Raw genomic sequence first — 17,849 nt, 5'->3', positions numbered from 1 at the left:
CTTGAATTCAGTAGCTTGTTAGGCTATTTCAGAGGACAATTAAGAGTCAACCACATAATTGCTGTGCATCTGGAGTCACACATAGGCTAGGCCAGGTAAGGGCAGCAGATTTCCTTCCTTAAAGGTCATGTGTGAACCAGATGGATTTTTATGACAATCAGTGGTAGCTGCATGGTCACTATTACTGAGCCTAGCTTTATATTCCAAATTTTGTTAACTGAATTCAAACTCCACCAGCTGCTGCCCTGGGATTTGAACCCATGCCCCCAGAACTTTATCCTGGGCCTCATGATGACTAGCCCGGTAACGTTACCACAACATGACCATTTCCGTAGAAATCTGAGTGCACAAACATACAAATTAGGAGCTGAAGTAGGCCACTCAGCCTCTTGAGCCTGTTCCACCATTCAATAAGATCATGGCTGATCTGATTGTAACCTCGACTCCACATTGCCACCTACCTCCGATAACCTTTCATCCCCTTGTTAATCAAGAATCTATCTAACCCTGCCTTAAAAACATCCAAAGACTTTGCTTCCACTGCCTTTTGAGGAAGAGAGTTTGAAAGGCTCACCACCATCTGAGAGAAAAAAATTCTCTTCATCTCTGTTTTAAATGGGCGACCCCTTATTTTTAAACAGTGACCCCAAGTTCTAGATTCTATTGAAGCTATTTTCAATTATGTGCATCAGGGTTCCGAGCTGGGCTTCACCAGAAAGTGAGCTAAGAATGTAGGCGCTTGACTGAGGCGAGTCACAAGGGAACACCAGTGAGTGTGTAATCCAACTCACATTAACTATTGCACATTTGATGGTCTTGTGCATGGATTTGAGCATTTTCTATAGAAATGAGCTTCATTTATTCTGTTCACTCTCCAAAGCAGAATTGAGTGACAACTCAGATGGATGTGACTAGCAAATTAAATCTATGTTGTCAGATTGAAGTTTGGTGAATACACCTTTTGATTCACTGCCTGGGACCACACAGTACTACAAAGTATTTACAGCACAGAAACAGGTCATTTGTCCCAATGGGTCTATGCCAGCATTCATGAGGCTCCACTCACCCCCCATCTACAGTCAATCTGCATAACTTCTATTCCCTGCTCTCTGGTGTCTTTATCTAGTTTCCCCTTAAATTCATCTGTGTTATTTACCTCAACCATTCCTTGCAGTAGTGAATTCCACCTACTCACTGCTCTCTGGGTGGAAAAAGTTGCATCTGATCATAGTTGGAGTTACATTAGGATGAGTCTAATTTTTTTTCTTAATTAAGGATACTACTGAGCAATAATAATCTGTTCTCATGGAGCCATGTTATAGCTTTATTATTTATTCTTGGGATGTCGGCATTGTTGGCAAGGCCAGCATTTATTGCCCATCGCCAGTTTCCCTTAAGAAGGGCAACTGTGCAGTGAAGGTGCTTCCGCAGTGCATTCAGGTCAGAAGTTTCAGGATTTTGGCTCAGCAAAGATGAAGCAACGGCGATATATTGACAAGTTGGGATGGTGGATGGCTTGGAGGGGGAAGTGGCATGTGGAGGTGTTCCCTTGCACTTGCTGCCCTTGCCCTTCTAGGCAGTGCAGGTGGTGACTTTGGGAAATCCTGATGCTACAGAGCATCCTGTAGGTAGGACACACTGCAGCCATAGTGTGCCGGTGGTGGAGCGAGTGGATGTTTAATCCAGTGGTTTTTATTGTTTGAGGAGAGGAGGGTTTCTGGAAAGAGTGGGAATTGTTTGCGATCTGAGGCATAGATTTAGAGAGACAGTGCAATAAGATCAAATAGGACAAAGGAATGAGGATTTTATTGAACTTGGCATTAAGTTGGTTTGGCAATCACCTACTCTCAGAATGTTGCAATAGAAGAAGTGATTAAGCTTGTTATCTTCAGTTAAGCTCCACCACACCTACTAACTGAGGACTTCCATTGGCATATACAGATCGTCTGTTTACTCTATGTCCATATCAGTGCAGCTCCTCAGCCACTGACTTTGGTGGAGTGTAAATGTGAACCGTGAAATGGCATATGAAATCGCAGACTGTAACAGCCACAAAATAATTCTCCTTTCATTTTTTTTTTGGACTCCTGCTTCAAAAACATTTGCGTAGAAAAATGTTCAAAATTCAGGAACTACACATTGTTCCCTTTCCCTTCCCCATAGGCATTCATTGTCAAATTATTCAGGAACTTGGTAACTTTAGTTCACATAACTGTGCCTTCAGCTGCCTAGGCTCCTAAATTCTGGAAACCCGGCTCTGAACCTCTCCACCCCTCCAACTCTCCTCCTTTAAGAACTTTAAAACCTACCTCTTTGGCCTAGCTTAAGATCACCTGTCCTAATGCCTCTTGCTTTGGCTCAGTGTCAATTTTTTTTGTCTGATTTGCTTTCCTGTGATGCAACTTGGAACATGTTTTACATAAATGCAAGTTTTTGTTGTTAAGGGATTTTCAAACAGCAGGGAGATCACCACCAGAGAGACATTAGCATAAGGCTAAGTGACATAGTGAGGAGCATTAAAGAGCCCTTTACATTTTTAAAAATATCATTAAACTAAAAGAAAAAATTAGCATTGAAATATATTTCTTTATTAAGTCACGCAAATACCAGGAGTAGGAGAGACTGAGGGCAGTGAATTTGTTTAGTCACAATAATGAGATGGACAAATCACTCAGGCATTCGTCATTGGTGAGTTGTTAGTTCTGCCTCATACAGGGATCAGAAATCATATCTTGCTCTCAACTGCATGTCTACTTTGCGTTTTCACTGTTCACCATTTAAAAAGAAAACACATCCTGCATCTTTCTCCCATGGAGTTTGCCATGTCCAATGAATGTGAGATTTTCTGGGATCATCTGAAATATTAAATGCCAGGATATTCCACATCCTTAAATGACTTACAATTTATTTATTCACAGCAGATTTCCCCTGTTGCTAACAGCACCACCTATAAATTTAGAAAACAGCCAAAGGTTTGTGATATAACTTCAGCTCAGTGGGAAAACTGAGATATTTTGCAGGGTGCAGGACCTTCAGGTAACTGCATGTACCCACTATGCTTAATGTCTGCTGTGGCTCAGTGGGTAGTGCCCTTGTCAGAAGGTCACAGATTCACATCCCGCTCCAGAGACTGAGTACATAATCTAGTTTGTTACTCCCAGTGGAGTACTGAAAGGGTGCTGAGGGAGTACTGCGCTGTTGGGAGGTGTGGTACTGAGGGAGTGCTGTGCACTCACAGGGTAACATTGTGTTGGAGTGCTACAATGTTGGAAGTGCTGCCTTTCAGATGAGATATACATTGTGGCCCTGTTTTCCCTCTTATTTGGATACTAAGGATCTCAGGGTATTATTGAAAGATGAGCAAGGGAATCCTTTTCCATGTCTTGGGGCCAATATTATTCTTCAATTAACATCACGAAAACAGAGTTCATTGTCACATTGCTGTTTGTGGGATCTTACAGTATGCAAATTGGCTGCTACATTTTCAGTGACTGTACTTCCAAAGTATTTCATTGGCTGTGAAGCATTTTGGGACATCGTGAGGTCATGGAAAAGTGCTATATAAATGCAAATTATTTCTTTATTCTTTGACTATATCAAAGCCTGGCTCTGATATATCTTATAATCAATCATAATTTTCTGATGATGTTGCCTCTGACACAGGGTCTCTCAGGACAATGGGGTTTGATCTTATGAGTTTGCATTGCGCGAATCAGAAATGTGGGTGCAGCCCAGCTAACAATTTTAATGGCTGAAAAAGGCACAGGTAATGCGTGCTTGGATGTTCCATCACTAGCAGATGAGTCAGCAGCTTGCGGTCATAACTACATGGGAGAATGGGCGTGGAAGTGAGGGTGATTCCTCTGATTTTCCTCCTCCTTACCCAAGATCATTCCCACTCAGTGATCCATCAATCCACATCCCACCTGATGCGAAGCTCTGCTTTTCTCCCTTCACAAGAACATAGCAACAGGAGGGGCCCATTCAGCCTCTCAAGCCTGTGCCACCTCACTGATCATGGCTGATATGTAGCTGAACTCCATTTACAGGCTGTGTTTCTGTAACCTTTAACACCCCTGCCAGCAAAAACCTATCAATCTGAGCTTTTAAACTTTCAGTTGACCCCCAACCTCAATAGCTTTTTGGGGGAGGGAGCTCCAGAATTCCACTATCCCTTGTGTGAAGAAGTGTTTCCTCACATCACCCCTAAATGGCCTGGCTCTAATTTTAAGGCTATGTTCCCTTGATTTGGACTCCCTCCAGAGACAATGTTTTCTCTCTATCTGCCCATCAAATCCTTTAATCATCTTAAACATTTCAATTCAAGCACACTTTAATTTTCTATACTCAAAGGGATACAGGCCCAGACTATGCTACCTGTCCTCATAATTTAACCCTATTAGCCTCAGTGCCATTCTGGTGAATCTGCGCTGTACCCCCATGTCTTCTTTCTCAGCCCTCTGCAATTTCTAACTTCCCTGGTTTCGTAAAAGCTTTGACTCATTCATTCAAATCAGGCTAATGCTTCCACTAAAATAATAGCGAGGGACTTTTCATGTGAAGCGTTCCTACAATATTATTCCACGTTGTACATTCAAGGTTCTAGTGACTGGGAGAACTGAATGAGGCAGAATGGCTGCCAGTCTGATCTCTAAGCAGGAGGGGTTAATGCCAGGAGGGTGTCAATGCAGACCCTGTCAAAGTTTTTAGGGTTGAGGCAGGTGGAGAAGCGGACAGGAGATGGAGCTTCATCAGTTTGGGTGTGTAACTGTGGCTCACATCAACACCCTAAATGACCTGCGCATGTCAGATGTGTTATTTGTCAGGCACTGCCAGACTCAGCAACGAATGAGTGATAAAGTGTTCATTCTCCACCACTGACATCTCTGCTTGGATGAGCATTAAAATATGAGCATTTAAAGGGCTAGACCCATACAAATGGGTCTGAATTGGGTCAAATTTGGATTTGTTGCTGAATCTCTCTAATTGGTTCCTGTTGGGATTACCTCTGTTTTCATCCCTTAAAACCTAGTTTGTCTCCAGCTGTCAGGTCCGTATATAATTGAAAATCATTCCCAAACATTGTTTGAGAATGATTGTCTGACACGCATGTGTTGGCTGTGGTTCAGTGGGCAGTACTCTTATCTCTGGGTCAGAAGGTTGTGGGGTGAAGTCCCACTCCAGGATCTTCAACACAACAATCTAGGCTGATACTCCATTACATTGCTGAGGGAATCCTCACACAATTAGATAAGGTGTTAAACCAATGCCCTGTCTGCTCTTTCTGGTAAAGATAAAGATGCCATGCCATGAAGAAGAGCAGGAGAATTATCCCTATTGGTCAATATTTATCCCTCAACCAACATAACTAAAACAGATCATATGGTCATTATCACACCATTGCTTGAGAGAACTTGCTATGTGCAAATTCTCCAATGTGTTTCCCTGTATTACAACAGTTGCTGCACTTCAAAAGTATTTCATTAGCTGTAAAGTATTCTGGGATGCCCCGAGGTTGTGGAAGGCACTATATAAATGTAAGTCTTTGTTTTAGCAGGCAGAGCTGTTTGTGAAACAATTTCTGGAATTTAGTGGTATTAGGTGAACAGACAATAAATTATATATTGGGAAGAAATACATGAATAAAATATGCAGAAATCAATTTAGGGCCAGGGAAACATAATGATTGATAGGTGATAAAAGATCAAGGTCCATTTAGCTCCCATTCTACCATCCTGGTAATCACAATACAATGATAATGGAGCTGTTGATTAATCAGAGAAATCAACCTTTAGCAATGAGACTACAACAGATCTCCACTGAGTCAGGATGACTCGGAGCCCTTTCAGAATGGCAGGTGGGTACTGATTCTGGGATTCTCGACTCCCATTCCTACATTTCCAATTTTTGGGACTGCCTTTTAAGGGTGCGGGCTGGTTCAGGTCGCAAACCCGCACCCTGCACTCCCAACCTGGCCGGCTCTATTGCGGGAATAGGCATGTCCTAATCCTCTGCAATTTTCATGGAGTGGGGCCAGCATTTCAAAGAGTTGTGGTGCACAGCATCTCAGAGGAAAGGCAAGTTCAAAAAGTCCTCCTCATGGACCCCATCCCAAGGTGGAGTAATTTCTGGGCTCTCAGCCAAGCCTCATTATGTATTTTTGGCTGACAGCCCAGAAATCCATTAGCTTTTTGAAACACCAGAGCTGGTGGGAGGTGGTGGGTGGGGGGTGGTCGAAGCATTGCTTGATTGACAGCTCTGGCTTACTGATCTATGCTGTCAATTTCACAATGTTTATTTACACAAATTGAAGCGGTTTCAATTGCCTGCAGTTTCAGCTGTTGATATAGGCCCTGACAGTATTCTGGCAATGGTATTGTAGACTTGAGCTCCAGAACTTGCTGCGCCCCTAACTGGGATCCAGCTACAACACAGGCATCTACCCGACAGTGTGGAAAATTGCCCAGCTATGTCCTACATACAAAAAAGCAGGGCAAATTCAATCCGTCCAATCGCTGCCCCATCAGTCTACTCTCCATCATCAGTTGAGTGATGAAACGGGTCATCAACAGTGCTATTAAGTGGCATTTGCTTAACAATAACCTGCTCAATGACGCTCAGTTTGTGTTCCGCAAGGGTCACTCAATTTCTGACCTCATTACAGCCTTGTTTCAAACACGGACAAAAGAGCTGAACTCCATAGGTGAGGTGAGAGTGACCACTCTTGACATCATGGCTGCATTTGGCTGAGTGTGGCATCAAGGTGCCCTAGCTAAATTGGAGTCAATGGGAATCTGGGGAAAGCTCTCTGTTGGTTGGAGTCATACCTGGTGCAAAGGAAGATGGTTGTAGTTGTTGCAGATCGGTCATCTCAGATCCAGGACATCACTGCAGGAGTCCCTCAGGGTAGTGTCCTAGGCCCAACCATCTGCAGTTGCTTCATCAATGACCTTCCTTCCATCACAAGGTCAGAAGTGGGGATGTTCGTTGATGGTTGCACAATGTTCAGCACCATTTGTGACTCCTCAGATACTGAAGCAGTCCACATCCAAATGCAGCAGGACCTGGACAATATCCAGGCTCGGGCTGACAAGTGGCAAGTAACATTTGCCAGGCAATGACCATCTCCAACATGAGGGAATCTAACCATCACCTCTTGACATTCAATTGCATTACCATCACTGAAACACCCACTGTCAACATCCTGGGGGTTACCATTGACCAGAAACTGAACTGGACTAACATATAAATACTGTGGCTACAAGAGCAGGTAGGAGGCTAGGAATGCTATGGCGAGTAATTCACCTCCTAACTCCTCAAAGCTTGTCCACTACCTACAAGGCACAAGTCAGGAGTGTGATGGAATATTCTCCACTCGCCTGGATGAGCATAGCTCCAACAACACTCAAGAAGCTTGACACCATCTAGGACAAAGCAGCCCGGTTGATTGGCACCCCTTCCACAAACATTCACTCCCTCCACCAAAGGCGCACAGTAGCATCAGTGTGTACCATCTACAAGATTTACTGCAGGAACTCACTAAGACTCCTCAGACAGCACCTTCCAAACCCGTGACTGCTATCATCTAGAAGGACAAAGGCAGCAGATACCATCATCTGGAAGTTCCCCTCCAAGTCATTCACCATCCTGACTTGGAAATATATCGCTGTCCCTTCCCTGTCACTGGGTCAAAATCCTGGAACTCCCTCCCTAACAGCACTGTGGGCATACTTACAGCACAAGAACTGCAGCAGTTCAAGAAGGCAGCTCACCACCATGTTCCCATGGGCAATTAGGGATGGGTAATAAATACTGGCTTAGCCAGTGAAGTCCACATCCCGTAAATTAATTTTTAAAAATGATTCTTTAAAGGGTCTGGATGATTTATACTTTTATTGGGCTGTACAAAAAAGGTTTTTTTTTAAGAAGGGAGGAATTTAACAACAAATGACTGTTTTTATAAGGCTTTTTTACACACCCTGCTGTGACTATGGCGTTGATTGCTTCTGTACAATGCATAGTGGGTGAATAGGTATGGAAGTGCCATAGCTTGGCATCAGGGCATGAGGGGCCATTTGGGTCATTTATGGGGGGGGGCTTAGATCAGCATGGGGAGCTTGACAAACCACAGATGTTTATCAAGGGGCATGCCTTAGGAGAGGGCACAAGGGACCCCAAGTGTTTCTTGGGGGGGCACATAGCTTGGCATGGGGGCATGAGGAGTCATAGGGGTGGGTGAGGAGCATGAGGTGGCATGGATGGGGCATGGGCAGTCTGTGGCGTGTGAGGGAGTGTGAGTGGCAATAGCTGGAGTGCCTTTATCTTTCTATTATAACTGGGACAAAGTCCCACAGCACTGTGGTGGCCTTGGCCCCCCTCTGGCTGCCTCCAAACCTTTTCCCGGGTCAGCTGGCCTGACTGTCCGAGGCAGGTGGGCCAAGCCGGGAATTTTCCCATATCCCGCTACCCGTCTCAAGGATGAAAATCCAGCTCAAAGTCAGGAAAACTCTCAGTGGTGGGAACCATAGGACCAAATCATCTTTTCTTCCCAAGTACACTTATACTCACTCCACATCCATAAACATTCACTCCGTCCACCCCCGATGCATAGTAGCAGCAGTGTGTACCATCTACAGGACGCACTGTAGGGATTCACCAAGGCTCCTTTGACAGCACCTTCCAAGCCCACGACCGCTACCATCTAGAAGGACAAGGGCAGCAGATAGATGGGGAACACCACCTGGAAGTTTCCCTCCAAGTCACTCATCATCCTGACTTGGAAATATATTGCCATTCCTTCATCATCGCTGGGCCAAAATCCTGGAACTCCCTTCCTAACAGCACTGCGAGTGTACCTACACCACATGGACTGCAGCGGTTCAAGAAGGCAGCTCACCACCATTTTCTCAAGGGCAACTAGGGATGGGCAATGAATGCTGGCCCAGACCAATGAAGTCCACATCCCATGAATGAATTTAAAAAAATAATCATGTCCCAAATTACCCAGAGCATCAGCATAATGTCCATTTAAATGTTATGCACGTTTGGAGGGCTCTACTTTGCTGAGATATTCTGTGGGGGTAATTTTAAACTAATCTACCCAGCAGGAAACAGTGGGGAATGAATCAGCCGTCCATTTTGCACCCTGCAGCGATTTCCCTTTCCCAGTACGTTGGATTAAATCTCTGCCAATACTTCAGGGATGATGCCTTTGAAAGGGCAGAATTGACCATAGCCTAGCTACATCTGAGATAGTAGCTGATGGTGAGTTGAGCGTTATGATACCTAGGGCTGGTGCTGAATTTCAATTGGCCAGTAGTGTGAAGTGAGGGTTGGGACGGGGGCTGGATGGGGGGGATAACGATGCAGTGAGGAGGAAATCAAAATAATTGTGATAACCGTAATGCAACAATGATTCTAACCACTGGGGAATGACCTGATGGAGGCCTTTAAGATTATGATCAGGTAGACATAGAGAAGATGCTTTCCCTTGAGATGGAGGTCAGAACTAGAGGAATAAATGTAGGGCAGTCACTCATTAACACAATAGGGAATCGAGGAGAAACTTCTTTACCCAGAGAGTGGTGAAAATATGGAACCTGCCACCATAGGGAGTGAATAGTCATTTAAGGGAAAAATAGAGAAACACATGAGGGAGAAAGAAATGGAAGGTTATATTGATGGGGTTAGATGAAGATCGGTGGCAGGAGACTGGTGTGGAACATAAACACTGGCATGGAACTTTTAGGCTGAATGGTCTGCTTCTGTGCTTTGAGCTCTGTGTAACTCTATGTACTACCTAACACCGTCTGCAAAATAATTTCAGCATTAAATAACGTTGCAGGAATCCGTGTGCCAATTCCTTCCCTTTCAGTTTTTGTTCCTGAAGGTACTTCCCCAATGTTCATTGCTCCACTGCTGGTGACCATCTCTTCACCTGCCTTGGCAGATAGAGTCCATGATGGTGGAGGTAATACACGAACAGACAAAAAAGGAGCAAGAGTAGGCCATTCGGACTTTGAGCCTGCTCCGCCATTTAATAAGTTCATGGCTAAACTGATTGTGGCCTCTAATTTCCTCTCTTGCCCTCATGCCCTTTGACTCCCTTGTCAGTCAAGAATCTATCTAACTCAGCCTTAAAAATATTCCACTGCCTCCACTACTTTCTGGGGAAAAGAATTCCACAAACTCGCAACCACCTGAGAGAAAAGGTTTCTCCTCATCTCCGCCTTAAATGGGAGACCCCTTACTTTTAAACTGTGTCCTACGCTCTCCCATAAGGGGAAACATCCTTTCAGCACCTACCCTGTCAAGTCTATGAGATGAGGTTGTGTATGATTGATGGGTTGTGTAGAGTCTGAGAGGGGAGCTTGCATATGATTGATGGGTTAAGCAGAGTCCAGGCTATAACACAAAGAATGGAAGCAGTTGATTTAATGTCTTTCCTCATTCTGGCTTTTATGTGATCTCATCATTCCCTGAAGGTTCTCGATTTGTGTTGTTCATTTTCAAGGCACAAAAGGCCTGGTTTTCAAAATATGTGCAGGGTTGGGAGGCAATTACAGTAGGAATGGACTCGCTGCGAAAGCCTATTTATTTTTTGTTTGGTGCACATGATAAATCTACAACTGCCTGAAAAGCCAATCTGAATGGCTTAGGTCCACAGTGCTGGCAAAACAGCCCTGCTCTGTCATGGGTAGTTGTCATGCTGCAGACATCACATTATGCTAGTGTGGGAATTACTGTATTATCTTTTGAAAGGTTTTACATTTTGGACCATTGTAGGAGAGTTAAACTTATCTACTATTCGCAGTAAAACAAAACCATGCTGTGAGCTGTTTTTTTTTCAGTGTCATTTTGTGGTTGTTTAAAATGTCTCCATAAGACAAATGTTGCAATTCAGAATGCAGTTGAGCAACTGTGGTCTTGGAGTCAGCTGTAGTTCACTATAACACTTGTGCCTCTGACTGAGAAGGTTGCGGGTTGTAGCACGACTCTACATACTTGAACACATCACCTAGGCTGGCACGCCAGTACAAAACTGATAGAATGCTGTAGCTGTCCTGACCAATGTATATCCCTCACCCAACGTCACTGAAAAACAGATGAATAGCTCATTATCACTTTTCTGTTTGTGGATCATGCTGTGCGCAAATTAGCTGTTGCATTTCCAACATCACAACAATGACTGCATGTCAAGGTCTTTTGGGTGTGCTGAGGCTGTGAAAAGTACTTTAGAGATGTCAGTCTTACTTTCCTTCAGTTTATTTATTCCCATTGCACTCACGTCGTCAGAACGGTCTGGGACCATAACACCGAGGATTGAGGAATTACTAAAATGAGGGATCTGTGGCTGACGATTCATCTCAGAGCAAATGTTAACTCCCAGCGGAAGCAGGTGAGAGCAGACAGCAAATACCCGTGTGAGTCCAGTAACCCCCCCACCCCCCGTCAGCCACTTGATTGTTACTAGCTGAAAGGAGTGGGTGAGTTACAAATCCTGTTTTCAAATCATTCTGTGGCCATGTCCCTCCCTATCTCTGTAACCTTCTCCAGCCCTACAGCCCTCCGAGATATCTGTGCTGCTCCAATTCTGCTCTCTTGAGCTTCCCTGATATTAATTGTTTCGCCATTGGCGGCTGTGCCTTCAGCCTGATCCCTTGGCTCTAGAATTCCCTCTCTAAAACTCTCCACCTCTCTTTTCTTCTTTACAACCTACTTCTCCTTAAAGCCTACCTCCTTGACCAAGCTTTTGGTCATCTGTACTATAATCTCCTAATGTGGCTGGGTGTCAAATTTTGTTTAAGGTTCCCATGTAGCACCTTGGGATAATTTACTACTTTAAAGGTGCTATATAAACAAATGTTGTTGTTGTTGAGTTCTGTACAAATTGGAGTTTCTATTGAGTTGACCTGCAAAGGATGGTGGGGTGAGGCAGCAAAGTCTCAGGCTGAGGGATGGGTGCAGGCTGGCATTGCTACAAAGATGGAATTAATGATCCCAACATCTGAAGCCTTTGAAATGCGTTTTTAGATGGGAATAATTCAAACTATTTCAGTAAAGTTGGAATCAATGATGACACAATCAATCTGAAGATTATATAATACAGGATCAAAAAGAGATCTACCAGCCTCCAAAGCCCAATATTGAGCCATCTAAACAATTAAATGGAACAAAGATCAATATTGTGAAGGTTAGGATGTGTTTTAGCAAGGTGTTATTTTCCATGAGTTGCTGCTCTCAGGTGCACAGTGTCCAGAAGCTGTCAGAAGTGATTCACTGTGGGAACAGAGTGTCTTTGTTTTCCATGGTGGTGATGAGGTCATCAAACACAGGCACCCAGAGATGTTCAGTAAGCTGCAAGGACCGGGGAGCATGTGGGATCTCGCTAAACATTACCTCTACCTTCCAGTTTCTTCTGGAAATATTCCTTGGTCCTGAAATTGTATAAGGATTCCACCGATCTCCCAGAACAATTCATCGGGATACTCCCCAGGGAAATGTTGAGAAAACATCCAAAACGGCCAAATGCCTGTTCTTTCTGGGAGTCATTCCATTGACAAGCAATGGGCTGAATCTCTGTCAGCTCTTTGTGAACTGTGTATTTAGGTGTAGGTGGTTGGTTTGACTGTACTATTTATTTTTTTAAATCCCTTGCTTGCTTTCTGCCATTTTAACACTTAAAAAATAAACAAAAGTGGTTATGCCCATCAGGAATGGTTGAAGAGGCTGAGGCTATTTTCTCTGGAAAAGGGGTAGGCTGAGAGGTGACCTGAAAGCGGTCTTCAAAATTAGACAACCGTTTGGTAGGTGGGGCATAGACAAAATGTTTTCACTTCTGGTGGAGGCAAGAACTAGTGGGCTATAAAAGTAAGATGGTCACTAACTAACCCAACAAGGCAATGAGAGATGGGTAATAAATGCTGGCTTTGCCAGTGATGGCCACATCCCATAATCGAATATAAAAAAAAATCAGGAGAAACCTCCTTATCCAGACGACTGGTTGAAATATAGAGCTCGCTGCCACACAAAGTGGTTGAGGTGAATAACATTTGATGAAGCCAATTAAGGTCCAAGTCAAGGGCCATTTTCCCCAGTGTTGCAGCTTTCTCAGCATCACACGGGGACCCTGCTTTGCCAGGAGCCCAGCAACACTACAGAGGCTACCTTAACATCTAAGCGGCAGGTGGATGGGTACGTCTGGGGGAAAGGAATAGAAGATAAGCTGATAGGGTGAAGATGGGAAGAGTAAAACAGAAGTTGTTGGAAATACTCACCTGTAAGACAGCATCTGTTGAAAATGCAACAGCTAATGGGCTGAATTTACCCGTGGGTGTCAAGAACCCAATATTGGGACTATAACCGAGTTCTGAGGCCGCACCTTGCCACAGCACGCTCGCTGGAGTAACATTACATGAGATAGCCTCCTAAGTGGCAGCCACTGGGCCCGCTGTCCAGTGGGTGGGCAAGGGAGGTAGGAGACTCAATAGGAGGGCCCACAGCGATGCCCAGAGGACAGCACCAGTGGGAGAGGCGTGCGTTGCTGAGAAAGACTTAGTGGGTACCTCAAAATGGAGGTTTTAGTGGTGAAAAAGATGACAGGCACTCTGAGGGGCCTCAGGGTGGGTGGGTTGACCTATCAAGAAGAGTGCTTGCAGCCGGTGCTGAACCCCTGTGGGCAGTGTGTCTCCCTGATGCCGCCAATTATTCCAGCCATCCATGGCCCACTGGGCCACCGACCTCCCAGTGAGAGGTTGTCTCCATGGCGTTGCTGTGTTCCTGACACAGCAGGGGGCCCGTATGACACTGGGCAGATTACAATGTTGGGGGAAAATGGCCCACGATTGGGGTCTTAGTTGGCTTCATTACCTGCCTGTTTTCATGGAGCAGGCTGCTGATTCCTGTGGCAGCCCATCCTTGGGAAAGTCACCTGGAGTGGGTACAGCATGCAAAAGCTGTCCCGAGGGCCTTCCTCTACTTGCCCCCTTCTACCCGCCTCCATCGGGCTGGGAAAATGCAGCCCAACGTTTCAAGTCTATGGCTTTTCATCAGAACCCAGAACCAAGTTCTGACAGGAGATTGTTAACCTGAAACATTAACTCTGTTTCCCTCTCCACAGATGCTGCCTGACCCGTTGAGTATTCCCAACATTTATTTCATATTTTCAGCATCTGCAGCATTTTGCTTTTGTACAAGGATGGGAGGAGGTTCATGTGAAGCTCAAACACCAGCATGGTCCTTTTAGGCCTGTTTCTATACTGTAGCCTCCATGTTAAAAACAGTGACGTCAAAGGTACATACACCCAATTGTGCGTGTGGTTGAGGGAGTGAATGGTTAAGGTGGCGGATAGAGTGCTGAAAAAGTACATAAACATTCATCTCAAATGTTTTTCTTCCAAGGGCAATGGGATATAATTCGAATTGCCTGACACCTGGCTGAGAGCAGACAATTCACCAAAGCCTGGAGTTTAAACAAACACCGGCTTGGATAGATTAAGTCCCAGCAGCAAATTTACCAACTGAACTACTCACTGTGGGTGGGCCGTGAAAAATCTAAAAGTGTTATTAGAGACAGGGTTCAGTCTGCTAGACCTCACTATCTCACATCCGAGGCGTCACTGCCATTTTACATGAGTTATTAATGGAGCAAATAGGCCTCGGGGCACTAAATATTAGATGATCTTTATGCATTAAAAGTCTTCAGACTGCTCTGGGGAATTGATGACAATATGCTGCTTTGAACACTTTAGAGAATATGAGACAGTGATACAGTGATGAGAATTTAGGAGTTTGCGGAGTCAATCCTCGAAACCCAATCTTTCCAAAATTACCAAGTAAACCCTGATGCATTTCCCATCCCAGCGGACAACGATGAGAATCCCTTCGTTGTGTAATGGTTATGTTACTGGACTTGTAATCCAGATAACGTAAATTTATAATCCTACCATGGCCTACTTCTTTTTAATTTATTTTTTTACGAACGTCACTGGCTAGGCCAGCATTTATTGCCCATCTGTATTTGCCCTTGAGAAAGTGGTGGTGAGTTGCTTTCTTGAACTGTTGCATTCTATGTGGTGTAGGTAGACCCACAGTGCTGTTAGGGAGGGAGTTCCAGGATTTTGACCCAGTGACAGTGAAGGAACGGCGATATATTTCCTAGTCAGTCATTTGGAGGAGGGGAACTTGCAGGTGGTGATGTTCCCATGCATCAGCTGTCCTTGCCTTCTAGGCAGTAGAAGTTGTGGCTTTCAAAGGTGCTGTTGAAGGAGCCTTGATGTGTTGCTGCAGTGCATCTTGTAGATGGTACACACTGCAGCCACTGTGCGTTGGTGGTGGAGGGAGTGAATGGTTAAGGTGGTGGATCGGGTGTCAATCAAGTGGGCTGCTTTGTCCTGGATGGTGACGATCTTCTTGAGTGTTGTGGGAGCTGCACTCATCCAGGCAAGTGGGGAGTATTCCATCACACTTTAGGACTTGTGCTTTATAGGTGGTGGATAGGCTTTGGGGAGTCAGGAGGTGAGTTGCTCACTGCAGAATTCCCAGCCTCTGACCTACTCTTGTAGCCACAGTATTTATATGGCTGCTCCAGTTTACCTGGTATCCCTTCTGCTGGGCACTCTCAACACTCGCCCAGATATTCACTGTCACGTGGGTTATGTGATTCTCTTCCCATCAATACTTGGGTGGAGTAGACATTATCTTCCGTAAAAATCCAACCACGATGTATTTAGCATGGAACAAATAAACACACAGCAATCAGGTTAGATTTACAATCATTTTCAAGCTTGGTTATTCTTGACGCTATATCAAAATAATGACACTTCAGTGGTGTACAAGCCACATACATTCCTCTCCTACTGAGAATAACCTTTAAAACAAAAAATAATAGTTGTAATAATCTGCCCCATTTAGTGGGTGAATATATATACTCAACAATTTTTCATCTGCATCCAAACAAAACTGATGATTAAAATCGGTCACCTTGAACTCATTCCCAGTTTAAACAAGTAGTGTTTTAAGTCTTAGCTTCTCACATTGTTCAACAATTATGTGGAACATCAGAATAGAAGAAGGGGCAGAAAATGCAGTCAAAATTTAACAGAATGTTTTCGATATGCTTGCAGACGCTATTGGTTATATTAATTTATTTCCAAGATGTGTATTGTGGCCACTTCATTGCGGCATTTCTAAGAACCCTTATAAATTATTTCCAAAATGGATTCCTTTTTCTAAGCACAGTGTGAGTCATTTGTTTGAAAGATGAAAAGGCAGATCCAGGTCTTTGTTCCTTCTGCTTTGCTCCTGTCTTCTTTTCTTTCATTTGTATCAGTTCACCAGATTAAAGAAAGAGATCTTTGCTGTACAAATCAGATTATGTGCAACTCAATTCATACCACGCACGATATGCTGCTCTGCACACAGTAGAGGTTTTCATCTTGTCTGTTTATAAAGCACACCTGTAGTAGTCCTGGGAAGTGAATTGCATCAATTCCGAGAAAGAGGAATTTCTGCAGAAATGTACAAGTCCAGCCAATTTGTGAAAGGCCAGAAACGTGAGTCAAGGACGCAAGTTGATACCAGCGGATGACACACACGCACAAAGCAAGTACCTTTTTTGTATTTTTCATCTTCTGAAGTGCTTGAGTGACTCCCTCGCTTATTTGGATCTTTTTCTGATCAATGTTAGAGAGTTCAAGCAGTTCCATGTAGATGAGTCAAGGAGGAAGACCAATGTGCTGCTATTCTTCAACAGGTTTTATGCTCTTCCAGTTACCCTGCTGATTAAGACTGAATCTAACTCTAAGCCCAAAGGAAGCTTTAATGGGCCATTTTGATTCATGGAACAAATTCAAAGGGCTCTCTGTTCCCCTCTCTTGTTTAGTGTGACTCTCGGAAAATCTGAATGGTTTAAGTAGCGCCTCCTTGACCTACTAAAGAATGCCAATTGTCCATTGCAATAAATATATGTTGATGCAAGTTACAGCGACAGAGAAAAGCCGTGATGTACCACTTAACTTACATAACATTAATTTCTGAATCCCGCATAAGCCATTTTGATATTTTGCGGGTTCCATTTTCATTCCCCTTTACCACCGCTTAACATGGGGGAGAGGAGTCACCTCAATTTCCCATTAGTGTCAGTGCTATTTTAAATGGGGCCTATCAACAGGATCCCAAATTGTGACCCTGTTTCAGGCAATGCGTCCCTTTTAATTGGAAATCTGGTGTTCATGACTTAAGTGGAAACTGGATTGCCATTTTGGGTCAAAACCAGCCCCAGGCTCACTCGTAGTAGTTCCATGGGCTCATATAAAATTAATCTGGGCCGCTGATGCCCTGAGACCCTCATCTTTGCCCTCCAAGCCCGCAGCACTGCCCTCCATGATCCCCATCCACCCCACCATGATCCAACCTGGGCCCACTGTCATCCCTTCGAGTCTTCGACTTCACTTGCTGATGGCTGCCTGGACCCAGTCTTGCGGCCCCAATCCCACAAATTGTACCTGATCAGCCTCCTGCATCGCACCCAAAACCTATTAATGAGGGCCCAAAAATTGCAGAGGCCTCCTCAGCGCCGAAATGGATGGCAAGGAGACAAAATCCTCTCTGCGGTCCTTTTAAATCAGATGCTGTTTAGCTAGGTGTCACTGCTTGTCCACACGGTGTTCTGTCTCACTGCAGTGAGATATGATATCGGGATATGATTGAAGAGAGAGCAAGACAGAGCTGGACAGCAGCTTCTGTCTGTGTCACAGATCAAAGAGGGCTCTTGACACAGAGGTGTCAGTCAAGGCTGGATCTGAGAACCAGCGCAGCATTTGAGCGAAGCACCATTTCACTGAATTCCA

This window comes from Carcharodon carcharias, chromosome 15 (genome assembly GCF_017639515.1).
Source record: "Carcharodon carcharias isolate sCarCar2 chromosome 15, sCarCar2.pri, whole genome shotgun sequence".
NCBI lineage: Eukaryota > Metazoa > Chordata > Chondrichthyes > Lamniformes > Lamnidae > Carcharodon > Carcharodon carcharias.
This window is presented reverse-complemented; position numbering follows the sequence as displayed.